Source organism: Phacochoerus africanus, chromosome 1 (assembly GCF_016906955.1).
Source record: "Phacochoerus africanus isolate WHEZ1 chromosome 1, ROS_Pafr_v1, whole genome shotgun sequence".
In the NCBI taxonomy this organism is placed as follows: Eukaryota; Metazoa; Chordata; class Mammalia; order Artiodactyla; family Suidae; genus Phacochoerus; species Phacochoerus africanus.
In genome coordinates, this window is record NC_062544.1 from 23,546,934 (window position 1) to 23,563,404 (window position 16,471).

Consider the following 16,471-nt stretch of genomic DNA (forward strand, 5'->3'; position numbering starts at 1 on the left):
ACAGTGCCAGTCACATAATGACGATAATCTCATTGTCATTATATTCCAGTGTCACCTTTGTCAACATGCACTTAGCTATCATTTCAAATTATTGAATCAGTAGGCAGTAGTTGATATGAAAGAAAAATTAAAAGTTCTAAGAAAGGATTGACTAAAAGTGGAGAAACACTGGCTTCCTCCAGAAGAGTATATTTATCTCAGAATGATGATAGTTTCTTTTTCTTGAAAAACCAAACAAAATAAGACCTTGAGAAGCAGCCACTGCTTTCTACCCTTGATGCTGAGTGTGAACACGTCTAAGCCTTTCCTAGCTGCCATACCTTTTTCCGTGTCCATCTTCCTAAGCATATTGTAAAGATTAAAGTCACAGGTGATCCTTGGGGAAAGGTGCTGTTACAAACCAGGTGGGTATCATTAGCATGGAATGAGGAAGAAGATTACAATTGATAGACTTTACTAAGGAATGAGGTACACATGGACATCACACATTTCACACTGTAATATACCTCTTTGATTTGCAGAGAAATAAGTGCCAATAAGCAAGCTCTGCTATCTGGGCTAAAACACAAGCAGTCAGAGGAAGGGAACTCTTCAAATGTTGCAAGATATAGGATACTGCAAAATTATGGGAAGTTCTCTTGAGGAGGCAGTACTTAAGTCCAAACCCATCAGTCTATATCTCAGTTGCCTCATCAGTAAATTGGGACAATTGGACCTACCTAGCTTGTGGCAGAGATTTTTTTGCAGATTACTTCCAGATGAATATCCATGAATCTGTGATGAGCCTTTAAGACACTGAAAAGCATAGGTCAATGAAAACCAAACTTCAGATCACATGTATAGTTGGGAAGGCGATTTTAAATAATTGAGACATTTATCTTCTATTTTTGAAATGAGGTTCAGAATTCTGCTGGAATTACAGTCTCATCAGGTACTTTGAACTTGCTACAATTTAAATAGGTGCAATTTGAGCAAAGTACAGAACACCGTTCATTTCCCAAGTTCAGCCAGTCTGCCTGCTGGATTGACTGGTGATGTCTTGATTGGGTATGATTCCCCTTGACTTATTTCTCTGTTGTTGGTAATTAAAAGCTGTCTGGTTTTATTCTCATTTAATGATAAGTGAAGGGGTAATGTGTGCCAGACTTTTCCCATCCGCTTGTTGTTTGCAACAGTGCAGAACCTTGGGATCATCATGAATTTTAAGCTGAAGATCCTGGTAACTGAGTGTCAGAGCAGCGTATATTGGTGTTTTGCATCTGGGAGCTGATAAACAATCTCAGAGCCAATTGGAAAACAATCCCCAGTGTAAATGGATAAATTGGCATGGATGACCTTATCCTCTCATCCCAGCTTTGAAAAACAGACCACTTCTGTGTGTAGATAGAAAATACCACCTATCAACTGCAGTTTCCACGGTTCTCTGGGACTAGTTCAAGTCACTTTACACGGGAGGACAAGTCATATTGAAGAAGCAGAAGACAAAATGATAGTTAGCCTCTTTCTGGTCTCAGTCTGTTTTGTTCTGGTTCTTGAAGCTTTCCCTTCATTATGGTTTTAATCATCTCGATCAGCATTATTATAATCACAAAATGTCAGCCTAAGAAAATGATAATCTCATCGTCATTATGTTTCAATGTCACCTTTGTCAACTTGTGCTTAGCTATCATTTCAAATTACTGTATCGATGCTGTAATTAGATATAATTTGTGATATGACCAGCATTCACAGGTGAGTGATTTTTCAAAAAATCCCACACCAATGGAAATAGTTTATTATTATATGTCTTTTCTTTCAGAAACAAATATGTTTAATGTGGACTCTCCCTTAAAAAATATTTCATATCAAACTGTAACATTTTATGAATACAAAATGAATTAATATTTATGATTTGAATATTATAGCCTGTGTGTGAGAGCTTGAAGTATTGCAACCTCTATCCCACTATTTATAGTTTTGTTTTTTTTTTAACTAAGGGACGGCATATTGGGGTGTTTTAAGACTGTCCTCATGCATACAATTAATGAAATTCAAATGTCTCTCTTTTACTAGTTGAATTTCTTATTGAAATTGGCCATTCTGTAATGATTTCTATTATTTCATTACAAAGAATCATAAGTTTAAGACCATTTCCATTCTATTAAGTTCTCTTTTAAACCAAGATAAGATTAATTTGTAAGAGAGAAAGAAAAGTGATAATTTGGAGAAAGGTTTTCTACCTCCCCTTATGGGAAGAAGTCTAGGCTTAAAAGTAGGACTGGTTGATCGAGCATAAAAGTGATTCATGAAATATGACATCTCTTTAACATTGAGGAAAAAAAAATGCTTTCCTTCATTGAGTGCTTTCTTCCATATGCAAAATATTGACACATCCCTATTATATCAAACAAAAGCCTTCGTTCAGAGAGATAATTTTATAGAGCAGCTGGTATCATGTGATCTTATTAATATTTATGAAATATGATAATAATATGGAAAAAGGGGGAACTGGAATACAGCCCTATCTTTCTAGACCCTATTCATTTCAGCTTCAAAATGTTTTTTCATTTCACACATCAGACGCTAATTAGCAAATATCTAATTAGTGTTAGAAGATTAATCGCTCTTGGGAGTTGTTGAGGCTTTGAGCTTTCATGCATGCAAAAACAGTGCCACTTTAGGTGCATTTGTTAAGGTACAGTAACTTTAAATGATACAACTTTTATTTTTCTTTGAAAAAAATAAGTTACAGCAGCAAAGTAAATTTAGGATCTAGTAAAAGGAGATCGAGGAATATACAATTGGAAACATAAAAATGACACCATTGAGATTCACATATTCAATCCAATCTCCAAATATTAGCTAGAAACTTTCTGTTTTAGGCACCATGTGGAGGCCCTTTGAAACTCAGAGAACAAAAAAATGATGCCTCGGACCTCTGGATGCTTAGTAAATTAAAGGAGGGTCTTGCAAACTGAGGCCCCAGAGCCAAATTCAGCCAGCGTTTTTGTATGACTCCAAACTGAGAATGGTTTTTACATTTTTAAATGGTTGGGGAAAAAAAGAACCAAGACTGATATTTCGTGACACATGAAAATTAAATGAAATTCAAATTTCACTGTCCATAATTTTTTTTTTTATTGGAACACAGCCATGCTTATTCGTTTATGTACTGTCTATGGCTGTTTTCGCCTACCATGGCAGAGTGGAGTAGTTGCAACAGAGACCATATGGCTCTCAGAGCCTAAAATATTTACTCTCTGGCCCTTTACAGGAAAAAAAAAAAAAAAAAAAAAAAAAACCTTTGCCCATCCCTGAATTAAAATTGAAGGATCTTGATATAGTAGAGCTGTTTGGGGAGTCAGTAGCCTGATATCACTTCCATAATGTGCTCGCTGTGTGACTTTGGGTAGGTGATTTAACATTTCTAGACCTCGGCTGATAATATAGGAATTATTAAATCTCTTCATAAATCTATGAAAACTGAGGCTTTTAAGAATGAAATATAACTGCTTACAGTACTCACTTGGTACTTGACACATGGAAGATAATGAGTAAATGTTATCCCCCTGGACTCCAACCCTTTCTAGATAAAAGAACAAAGTTTCTTCTCCTTCTTGCCTTCCTTAAAAAGTTTTCTAAGTGGAAGAGTGGATGCCCAGAACTGGGAGCAGTATTAATTCTTCATCCAGTTCATGAATTTAATGGAAAAAGGGACATATACTAAACTAAAATGATCTTACTAGAGATGTCTGCTGCTAATTTTATGGTACTTTGTCTTCATCTTGTCCCCAAGCGCCCTTAAATATCGATTCTTCTAATAATATCTGATATGGAGTCCCTGTTGTGGATCAGCAGGTTAAGAGTGTCCGTCAGGATGCAGGTTCGATCTCTGGCCTCAATGCTGGGTTAAGGATCCAGCATTGCCACAAGCTGTGGCACAGGTTGCAGATGTGGCTTGGATCCAGCATTGCTGTGGCTGTGGGGTAAGCTGGCAGCTGCAGCTCCGATTCCACCCCTAGCCTGCGAACTTCCATATCCCACAGGTGTGACCCTATGGAAAAAAAAAAAAAAAAAAACTGAAGGAAGTTGCCAAGAAAAATTTACTGTTGATATAAGTTCCAGTAATGTTGCTCTTATTTTTTTACTCATAAAAATCTCTGTTTATACCAAATTCCTGTTTACAATTCATAGCTGTCAGATCTTTCATTTAAGTACACACATATTAAATTTATTGACTGTATCCTGCAGAGTTAATGATGGGTAACTCATTAAATGCCACAGGGAGCCTGTCTTTTACAAGGAAACTTTGTGGGGTTTTTTCCCTTAGGGTGAGGTGGGGTTATTTTTTGAGGGGGAGGGGTAAACTGAAAAAATTTTTAATTATTCTTTAAGCTAAAAAATTCTGTGTTTCAAAGCAGCAGGAATTTTAATTGACGTATACATACTCACACACAGACAGCCATCAAATTCAGTGATATAAATAGTAAGATTGGCTTCTAGAGTCAATATATCTGCATTGAAATTTGGCTATAATTCAGATTGCTTTACATGTTATAAAGAAACAAGACTACAAACTACAGAAAGCATTTAAAATAAGGTTTAAACTGAGGATATAATGGCCTCCATTTTATCTCTCTGAGGGTTTTCCCTGAAACAAGTTGTATTAGGAAAATATTTTGAAATAATATTGATTTTAGGTGACTGACACAGAAGTCGATAATTTGAAGAATGGGATCACAATCGCATGTAGCTGTAATACAATCCAGTGCTGTGAAATACAAACAGGAAGTACTTTTATGGCTGCAGTAGTTGGAGGAGAACAGAAAGCTGGTGTCCTGGAATAGCTCCACTGTACTTATTGGTCGCTGTGTACTAGATGCACCCACTCAGTCTGGAAATACTCTGGGCAGTGGGCAAGCTGTAGTTAAGGGGGTGGCAGCAGGTGGGTGGAGGTGGGGTGAGATGACCTAGCTGCAAACAAGGAGAATCTGCTGCCAGTAGATGAGGTGAGGCAGAAGCCCTTGCAATAACCCACCGGGAGGATTTTTCCTAACATATTTAAAAAACCAAATTGAGAAGAAAAAAGGCAAGTGATTATAACTATAAGTAAAGAACCTTCACAAAAAAAGGTTCTTCATATTGAAGAGAAGATGTTCCGAACCAGGCAGGTGGTATAACACATGTTTCAAGAGCCTCTGTATATGTGAACCGTACCGAGATTTATAAACATTGTCTGGCCCCTGGGAGGGTACCATCATGTCTTTCCTTGGTGTCTTTGAATCTATAAACCACCTGAATAAGAACCACCAGGAATGAAATTAGTTATTAAAAAATACAGGTTACTAGGTCCTCTCCTAGTCTGCTTCCATCTGAATCTCCATGGGGCCAACAATGAATGTGTGAGCTTCTCAAGAGACTCTTAAGTACCTTAAAGTTTGAGGAAAATATCTCTAGGTGATTGTCAAATAGGAAAAAGGACTAGTTATTTGTTTTGCATATGTTTTGCATTCTCTTTACCTATCCTGACATCCATAAAACCATCTCTCATATAGAGTTTGTGTTTTTCCCTAAACAAGAACTTTGCTTTTGCCTACCATTCTCTGGTTTCTTCCTATAAACCGCAAATGGCTTTTGCAATGAAAATTTGAAAGAGTATACAAAGCTAATAATGAGTTAGAAGTCAGCCACACAAGAAGCCACAATAACATGGAGTCATAGTTTTTCTTACTATGTACCAAACCACCCTGAAACTCAGGAGCTTGTAGGTCACCTGAGTAAGTCTTCTGCTGGACTTACCCTGGGTCAATCATATGACCACAGCCATCTCAGGGTTTAACTGGAGGCTGATTCATCGGGGACAGTGATTCTCAAGGTGTGGTCCTTGGACCAGTACCATCAGCATCACTTGGGAAGTTCCCAGACACCATCCCAGAGCTACTGAACCAAAAACTAAGAGTGGGACCCAGCAATCTGTCTTAGTAAGTCCTCCAGGTGATTCCAATGCACACTTTAGAACTCTGGTTCAGGGAGCATTAGATGGGAGAGTTCATCTCTATTTCAAGCGGTTTCATCCTCCTATAGGCTAGCCTGGGCTTCCTCAGATGGTGACATCACCTTCCAGTAGGGTAAAGCCAGATGTTGAAAGGCCTCTTGTGGCCTCAGTCCAGAAGCTGTGCTTTGGTTAAACTGGTTAATTGTATCAGTTGAAGCAAATCACAAGGCCAGCACAAATTCAAGGGGAAGCAAAGTGTACTCCACTTTCTGTTGAGAGAAATGGCAAAGTCACATAGCAAAGAGGCACAGATATGAGTTCCCTGGTGGCTCAGCAGATTAAGGATCTGTCTTGTCACTGCTGTGGCTCTGGTTATTCTGGTTCAATCCTTGGTCCAGAAACTTCTGTATGCCATGGGCATGGCCAAAAAAAAGAAGAAGAAGAAGAAAAAATAAATAAAGAGTCACAGATGGAGAAATGGGAATAATTGTTTTGGCTATCTTTGCAAACAATCTACCACACTAAGTAATAAAATAATAGATCTAAATCCCTTTTTCTCACAAGATTCCCCCACATTATCCTCAAGAATTTTCCTCTTTTCCACAAAATACAGTGCTGATTCTATAAGTTTCACAGGGCAGCCGTCTTCCCTGGAACTTTTCAGGACATGTTTAAGTCTTGTGTAATAAGACTTTGGGCTTTAGAATATGCATACCTGTCTATCTATAGGTATGGTTATATGTAGCTATATCAGTGCATTCATTCATTTATTTGTTCATTCATCATGCATTCTTTCCTTCGACAAGTGTGTAGTGAGTGTCTACTGGGAGACTTGGGAACCAGAAATAGTCATTAATAATGCAACAGGTTTTTTGCCCTGACCTCATGGAGCTGATATTCAAGAGGGAGACATAAAATTTTTAAATAATAATAAACATATTGCATAAAATACAATTTCAGACATTAAAATGTGTTAGGAAGAAATATATGTACAGTTGGGGGAGGATTATTGTTTGTTAAAATAGCTCTAAGCATTTTTTGAAAATGTACTTTATAAAGGTTTGTTCATAATATAGCAACATCCAAAGATTTAGTCCACCATTACCAACAGTGATATAATCATTGCTCACTGACCCTTTTCCAGTTATTGGAAATATTCTCTAATTAATGCTACTCAATTTCAATAATAAAGTTTATTGCAACTGTTTTTATACCATGTGTATAAAGAACATGGGTTTTGGATTCTAAGAAACCTGGTTGAAACTGAGACTTGGCAGTACGGTTAGTTACTTTCTCTGAGTTGAGTAAATATCTTCATTAAATGAAGATAATGATGCCTAGTTCTTAGGCTCTCCTAAAGCTTATATGTGATGGCCTATGTAACACTGCCAGCCACATGTTTTGTGGCAGATAAATGCTTACTGTGTACTCTTACTTGTTTATTTTCTTTATAATTGCATTCAAGCAGGTTTGCTCTTTAACAGTCTTTTAAAATAGCCACTTGAAGGAGTTCACACTGTGGCACAGTGGATACAAACTTGACTAGAATCCACGAGGATGCAGGTTCGATCCCTGACCTCGCTTAGCAGTTTTTCCATGATCTGTGGTGTAGGTTGTAGACACGGCTCAGATCCCACATCAATGAGGCTGTGGCTGTGGCGTAGGCTGGCAACTGTAGCTCTGATTCAACCCCTAGCCTGGGAACTTCCATATGTCACAGGTGTGGCCCTAAAAATTTTAAATAAAATGGTTTCTTGAAAAAAAAATAGTCTTATGAGGACAGGTCAATCAAATATCTCCCTCTCTTAACGATTGCTCAAACATCTATGCACAATGGAAGTCTAACAGTGAAGGCACCATCTTGCTGGGTAGACATATATTTTAATTTAACCAGATAGAGAAAACAATCATAGTTAATTTTTACATCTTCAAAAATGTATGACTTCCCAATAGTGCATTATATGTATATTAAACACACTGAAAGAACAAAGATTCATGAACAGTAAAATCTTATTCATGCTTTCACATACTATTTATAGTTTTCTACTTCTATGGATGCATCCAAAGTGAATCATAAAAAAAAAACTTTTAAATAATACCTTGCCTTAGGATTGCATTTTATCGTCTTGATTTGGTCATAATGATCTTGATTATATCTGGTACCCAGACTGCAGGACAAGATGCTATTTTACACCCTCCAAGAGTAAACTAGAACAATGCTTATAGACCTGATGACAGCAATAACATTGGTAGGGAAAACCTTGCTTCTGTCATTTCGGATGTATCTCCAAGTGTAATATTTATTTTGCAAATGATAACATTATTAGGAAAAAGTTATATATTTACCACATATGAAGCAACCCACTCAATGTTCAGTGCAATCCCATGAGTTAGGAAATGTCAGCAGCACTTTACAGATAGGGAATATAAGACCCTGGGAAAGTAAATAACTTACCTAAATACATAGGTCAGAAAGTGGGGAAGCAGAGATCTGAATTCCATTGTTTTTACTCTAGCCTCTAGATGATTTATATCATGACATGTAGACTGCCTGATGGAGAATATATTGGGCTAAGTGTTTTGTGTCTTTTGTTGTAGAGCTAGATGTGGAAAATCCTCCTTTTTCTTAGGCTAAGGGTCTAATCAGAGCTACAGCTGCCGGTCTATGCCACAGCCACAGCAATGTCAGATGCAAGCCAAGTCTATGATCTACTCCACAGCTCACGGCAATGCCAGATCCTTAACCCACTGAGCGAGGCCAGGGATCAAACCCACAACCTCATGGTTCCTAGTCAGATTCATTTCCACCGTGCCACAATGGGAACTCCTTTTTTTTTTTTTTTTTTTTTTTCAGTATCAGCAGCTAGTGTCTGACTTGTAAAATATCTCCCCATTGAGTGAATCATTGCCTTCTGGAATTATCCCCTACCAATACCATGATCTGCCCAGAAAACTTTCAGTGTGAATGTCATACAGCTGAGGTTTCAATCCCTGACCTGAAAGAAAACCCTTATTCATAACATGGACCCTGGTGCTCTGATTGGTCAGACCTCCCCTCTGTACCTAAGCTGCTGAACTGGATATTGAAGTGACAGAAGGTAATTATCCTTGGAGATATAAGCCTAAATTAGGAAGGAACAGGCAGGGTTGATTGTGAATGTGGGTGCCTACATTTGAGAGACTCATGCTTTGGGTGTCCCTCAGAAGGATGTTGGCAGGGACTCTGGTTAAAAAGGGAAGGGACACTCACTCCTTAAGGCAGAAATAATGATAACTAAGCATCAGAGCTTCTGTGGTCCCTTGACTTTCTGCCACACTCAAAGACTGAACTAATCTCTCTGTCACCTTCACTGTGCTGATATACAGCTGAACACCCTTAGGCCGTATTTCTATCCCCTTCCCTATAAGTGACACCTCAATCATCATGCTGGCCTCCTCTCCTGGGTAATCTGGGTACGAAGGGCCCGCTTATCTTGCCTTCAAAGGGGCAGTTGCATTGACTGCACTTGATACATTCCTAACATGACAATTTAAAGTATTGGGTCTTTCTATTGGGACTTGAACTTGAGGTCCACTTATTTTGATAGACTAGCATCTATCTAGCAGTAGGTTTTAAATTGGGGTACTAGCTCTTCAGGATCCATTAGGAACAGTGGCACATGAAGGAAAAAAATGATTTTGACCATATAGATGCTTCTCGACCACATTTAGTTTTTGGAAATATTGTGTAATTTATATGTTAGATTTTTTCATCTTATTTTCATAATGATTCATGCCAAAATCCAGAAACTATGTTGGCTGTCAATGTGGAACCACCCAGTAAATAGTGGAGCTGCCAGGGACTTTAGAATTTATATAATGTAACCTTTTTACAGATGTGTAAAATGAGGCTTAGGTAGGTCACATGCCTAGCCCAAGGTCACATGTCTCCAAAATATTCTCTAAGACCCAGAGATATAGAAATATCCACTAAACTTGCTTGCTTTACATTCCTAATTACTTCTGTTTCTCCGTTTTATCATATTTTAACATATTCTTCAGTCCTTCTCAGTAAAGGGACAAGAGGAAAGGGGGGAACAAGGATGGGAGGAAGAATATATTGGCATATGTTAAGATAACTTGCACCAAATCCAAAACTCACACTTAATTCCTCAGGGTACTTTCCCAAAACCAATCCCAGAATTTCACCCTAAGTATTTATAAAACAGGTTCAAGGAATGAGGACTCCGGTCGTTCATGGATTCCAGATTTTCATTCCCAGACTTATCACTCCCTGGGATGAGAGGTTTGAGAGAATAACTACATTTGTAAAATGACTAGAATAATTTCAGCCACCTCAGGGATTCCGTGACTGTTTAATACCATAAAGGACTCAGATAGTCAGATGAAAGGTGCTTTAGAAGGCAGACATGATTACTGGATTAGAATTTCAGAGAGTAAGAAAGGAATCTTTTGTGTTGACAGGTTTTTTCTTATTCTTTTTTTACAGTGGTTAAAAAAATTTTTTTCCTTACCGATTTCTTCAATTTCAGATCATGTCCTTGACTTGGTACAGCTCTCATGAGGAGGAATGTGTGTTGGTAGAAACTGCCTAGCTCTCGTTTGGATTTTTTTTTTTTTCAAAGTGCATTTTAGCCTCTTTGAATTCACAGGACTAATTTTCCTCATTTCCCATGGTTGTGATGTTTATAAAGGAAAATAGAATTACCTGGGGACAGTGTTCTGTAACTCAATATTTATTACATGTCACAGAGGTGCGCATGCACACACACACACACACACACACTCACTCACACACACTCACACATCCCTGTATTGAATTGTTTGGAGACCAGACCAATTTTGTTTCATTCTCCAAAGGTTGCCATCATATCATTAATCTCTCTCAGCCCTTAAAGATGGCCCTTTGCCATATTCTGTCAGAAAACAAGACATAGACCATTTACTTTAAATACCTAAAAATAAAAATGCTGAATCAAATGGTTACACACACACACACACACACACAGGAGCTAATGTATTTTGCAACTATTGGAAATCTCTGTGCATTGTGGGTGGGGAGGAGCAATAGAATTTGCAGTTTATTGAGAGTGAAATGTTTTATTACATTAGTTGTAAAATGCTCTTTGCTATTAAAATAAGTAGTGCTAATTAATAATCCTGCAGAATTGTAAAACAGCCTTTGAATGGCAAGAATAGATTATTAATCCTTTGTAGCAGAAATTCTGCTTTTCCTTTCTCTCTCTCCCTTCTTTCCTACAGTCCTTCTTCCTTTCCAGAAATATCTATCATAAGGGGAATGGTTCTAGCGTCTGTGTTTATAGTGGTATTTCAATTCAGCCAATTATGATAATCCTATGGCTTCTTCCAAGGAATAAATATCAACATATCTTTATTGTGAAAAGATTAAAGATAACAACAATCCAAAATCTAGAAGCTTTGTGTTTTCTCACATAGAAGGACATTTCCTCATGAACCATGATATGAGTCATATCTAGTACAATTAAACGTTTCAAAGCTTATGAAAATATCTGTGTCCTGAAAAGAGAGTGCATAGGCACCAAAATGAAAATTACAAATCCAAATTGATCAAGTTTAATCAAATGTCTACCCAATACTGAGCCTACCATTGTGTCTGTCAACCAGCATACTACTACCCAAGTCAGTTTTTATGCAGTTATATATACATTAGATATTTATCTAAAAATAACTCAACTATTAGATTTCTGTATGGGCTTGATATGGAGGGGCGAGGCTTTTTGCAGAGAAACAATCTGGGAACCATATGGTCCTAAAGTGTCCCTTTGCAGATGACTTTCCAGACAACTTTATGATAATGCCAAATGAGATTTGATGTGTTTGTATGATGTATGAACTCGTTACCAGTTACACGATTGAGGTTATTGTATTGTACACGGTAACTTTGTGATGTGTTAGCTGTTTTTGCAGCCTGAATTCATTTCCTCCTGCTTCCTCTCTCAACTAAAAAGTTGCTGTGAGCTGACTTTTGTTCCATTCTACCTCGGTGCATTCATGGACTCCTCCTTCCAAACTATTGCCAGGTGTTAGCATCTTCCCTGAGTAATTTCAGGCATTTTCCTTTGAATGAAAATGGCTCACTTGGAAGGTTGTGAAAGGCATATCCATGTGGAATTGAGAGGATTTTGTGTTGCGATGTGGTGGGAAGGCTTGCCAGAAATTGCCCGTTTCAGGCTGATGATGCAAAACTAGACATCTGTTAAATTAACATCTACCTAACGTTTTGCCTTCAGTCAAATGCATTTTTTTAAAAAAATTAAATCTCTCCCACTCTCTCTCGCTTTCTTTTTTTTTTCCACTGTCAAAACAATCTGTCACAAGATATTTAATTTCTGTGTAATGGGTTACTTAAAGAAACCAGCATATGGTGCAGTGAAAGTACCTAGCTATGAGTTTCAGGCATCAGTGCATACTGCTGTTTTGCTCTCCTCCTGGACCAGATTGTGCCCAGCGTAGATTTTATTATGGTGTGGGATTCCCTTGGCTTCGATTTACATTATTGGCAGGGTCTCTCACAACTCTTGCCTTTTAGGATTGAAATATTATTATCAATGTTTTTGTTCCGCCACGGAGTCAGAAATGACTTTCTATTTTGGTTAAGAGGTGGTCAATTTCTGGCAGTTTCAGGGAAAGAGAAAGGGTAACCTCATTATACACAGTGCTTTACACACCCCTGCTTGTGTCCAAGCACCAAGCTGATCTGTAGCCTGGCATTGTGCTCTAGAGTGGCTGATCTTTGACACAGTGACAGCAATTGGAACACCATGCTGAACTAGTACATCCCTGATGGTCTGAGTAATTTCTGCACGATGATAAGCCCTAATCCAATGGAGCAGCCCTGTTTGGGGGGAAGAAGATTTTAAAGTCACTGCCACCATGGAGAGCAAACATTAAACAATTTACAGATTATCTAGATATAGCAAATCTTTCTTTGTGGAATTATAAATATAAACACTATCTAAATAAACATATAAAATAGAAATTTTAAGATTATTTGACACTTCTGTCTCTCCCCCACCCTTCTCATTTTTCTCTCTTACCAAGGACAAATCATCCATTTAAGTGCTTATATAAACCTGCTACATAGTGTACTTTCTTTGAGGGCCAGAATGATCATTGCTATGAAGTTTGAAAGGTCCCAACTTGCTCTTTATTTGGACAGATAACAGCCACCTGTGGGGTGAGTTTAAAAATGAGGGCTTTAGAGGAGGGGTTGACCTCTAGACCACTGATGATGGAATAGGAAGATGGGGTTTACATCCTTCAGGCAGAGACAGAAGGTACTAGCTCCTTGACAAATGCTCTCTAATTGTTTATTTATTGATCAACTATATTGGGAGTTTTCTGGGGGAGAAAATGTGTGATATAATACCTGCTATTTGGTCTATTACCTATTAATCAACATTTTCCAGAGACTACCCTAAAAAGTATCCTTGGGTCACCATCAGTGCAAAGCTATCATAAATGAATGTTCTAGGCAAGGTGGCAAAATCCTTGGTCTACTTGTATCAAATAGCTTGGGCTAGCTCTATTCTTAGTCAGAACTCACTGAAATTCTAAATTTCAGACAGCACATATATACCAAGGTCTGCATTAGACCGAATCAAGGGGATTCAGTGTTTCTTTTCAGTTCATCAGGAAATTTCAGTGGTCACCTTTAGCCTTATTTTTGGAAGTTCCAAGTCTTTTGCATGATTTTTATTTTCTCTGAGGCCTCTCATATCAGCCTCTGATTTTGAAGCACTAGTTAGACAACTGCCATATTTAGTGAAAGTGGAATGCCACTGAGATGAGTAACCAAAAAATGTGTCCTTATCCCTTTATACCCCACAAAATAAGGGGTCCATGGTAACATCATATAGAACCCATAGGCATCACAGCCTGTCATGCCCATTAGTATTGGAGGAGCTTGCTACTTAGGGCGTGCAAGAAGATTGGCACATTCCATAAATATTTGTTTCATATAAGACTGAGATTTCTTCCCTTGCTGTCTTCAGGGAGATCAAAAGTGATAGGAAAATAGGAGAATTACATCCTTTAACATCCTAACAGCACAGTTTCTTGTGGTATCAAGGTATTCATTCATTTGACAAACATTTAGTAAATACCTACTAATTGCCAAGCACTATGATAGGTGCTCATGTGCAATGGGAAGTGAATAATAAGTGAATAAATGAGTGAATGAATAAATAGAGAATTCCTGCTCCATGGAACAGAATTATAATTTAGTAGAGAAAGAAGACATTATTCAAATTGGCAACAAACAAACTATAATTACAAACTAAGGAAAAATACTTTGAAGGACAGAGATGTGATTTTAGAAAACATATATTAAGGCCAGTGGGCCACACTTGAAGGAATCAAAGATTTCGCTGAAGAAGTGTCATGAGTGAAACACTAAAGGATGGAGAGTGAGCTAGGTGACAAGCAGAGAAGGCCATTTCAGACACACAAAACAGTGTATGACTGGCCCAGTGATGGCTGGGAGCCCATGGTCCCCAAGATCTGACAGCAGGCTGCTGTGGCAGGAACTCAGGGCTTAGTATATGAACTAAGAGTAGTATGAACTGGTCTGGTGGGGCACCCAAGAACCAAAACATCAGATGCTATATCAGTAAATTGATCCTGATTTTTTCAAAAGCAAACTCTGAACAGAAACCTGCATGGAAAAGTATGAAAGCACTTTGAGGTCATTGACCCTCACGTAGCATCCCAGACCTATGACTAGTTGTGGGCTGAGCAATGAGAGAAGGAGATGTGAACTAGAGCCAGGGGTAAGGAAACCTTTAAGAAATGTCTCAGGAATCATGAACGTTATATAGAATGAAGAAAAGGTTGGGGATGGGGATTGGAATAGGCTTTCAGGATCAGCATGCCTTCTGCATAACTGAACAGTGCCTGACTAATTTCCCTTTCTAATGAGACCCAGCATAAAACCCATCCATTTAGGCTATTCAGCTCTTAGGTAAATGTACCAAGCTGTTGGGGTAGCAGGGAAAGAGGGGTTGACATTGATGGATGGAGTTAAATACCAGAGCCCCCCTGCTTCATGCAGACTTTTCTAAAGCAGCATTGTGACAGCAAGGCTTGGAAGATTCCAGGTGGGCAGGGCAGGCTGGACAGAGCCCATGTGTCTCCCTCAGAGGAGAAGGAGGGGGGCTAGGTGGGGGTCTCCTTCTGTCAGAATGGGAGGATCCTGTTCAGGTCTGGCAACAGCATGGCACACCGTGGGATGCATTCCCCAAATGGGGCTTAGCGGGACATATGGGCTTTCCTCTGACACAGTTTCTTTCCTTTTTTTTGTCCAGAATTACCACCAGAAGAATATCCATTTCTTCCTTTGCCTCTGTGGTTCAGCTCTCCAACCTTCTGGACAATAAATTGTTATTTATCTTGGTTCTAAAACAAGGATGACATTGCTCCTGACCTGCCTTTAAAAACGGTTAAATGGAAGTAAGGAAGGTCACCATGCCTTGACTCGATAGCTGGATGTATTATACTCTCAATATAAAAGATGTTAACCAAGCCAGACTCTTTGGAAGGACTTGAGCATATGTGTTTTTAAAAGAAGCGGTGATTATTTTCCATTAGTTTTCTGACAGTTGTTCTGGTCAGATGCTTAGATTCAGTGACCTCACTCTACAGTGTTCATCATTTAAATGAATCCAGTGGCAAAGGGGAGTGTGGGTTACAGTATGGTTACCAGGACAGACGTAGCATGGACAGGTACACTCAGAGCCATGGATACTTAGCTGGAGACAAAGGCCACTTAGAAGGCCTTTAATTCTTATAACAAGCCTAGGACATGTGTGCTGTTATATTTTCCATTTTACAGGTAAGAAAACCAAGGCACAGAAAGTAATCTGCCTAAGGTCACTAAGCTCATGAATATAGGGAGCTTGGGATTCAGATCCAGGGAGCCTGGTTCCAGAGCCTGTATTCCTAACCATTATCTATATCAGCAAGAAATGGACTGGTCTGAGAATGTGGCAGAGATGAGAAACTCAAGAACAGCTGTTTATTTTCAAAGGAACTTCTTTTTATCTGCTCCTCCTTCTCCTCTTCAACTTGTTCCAACTTTTCAGAGGCAACAGATGCTTGTGGAGGGGGGAGGCGGTGAGGAACAAAGCAAAGCAAATCTCTATAAATTATTGTTTTTTATTTTCAGGATTAAAACTACAAATTTCCCTTCACTCATCTTCCTGCAAACTATAGTGTAGCCACTAAATTAAACACTCCTCTTTCTTCCTTAGCATATATATACATAGGCATGCATTCACACACACACACACACACACACACACACACACACACACACACACACACCATCCTAGTGGAACTTGAAAAGGTTCTTAACTTTCTCAGATTCACATAATCTGGGGCTGGCTATGGCAGTCAAATATGTGAACAGCTCTCTGGAAGGTCCCCACAATTAGGCTTTAAAAATGGTTTTGACAA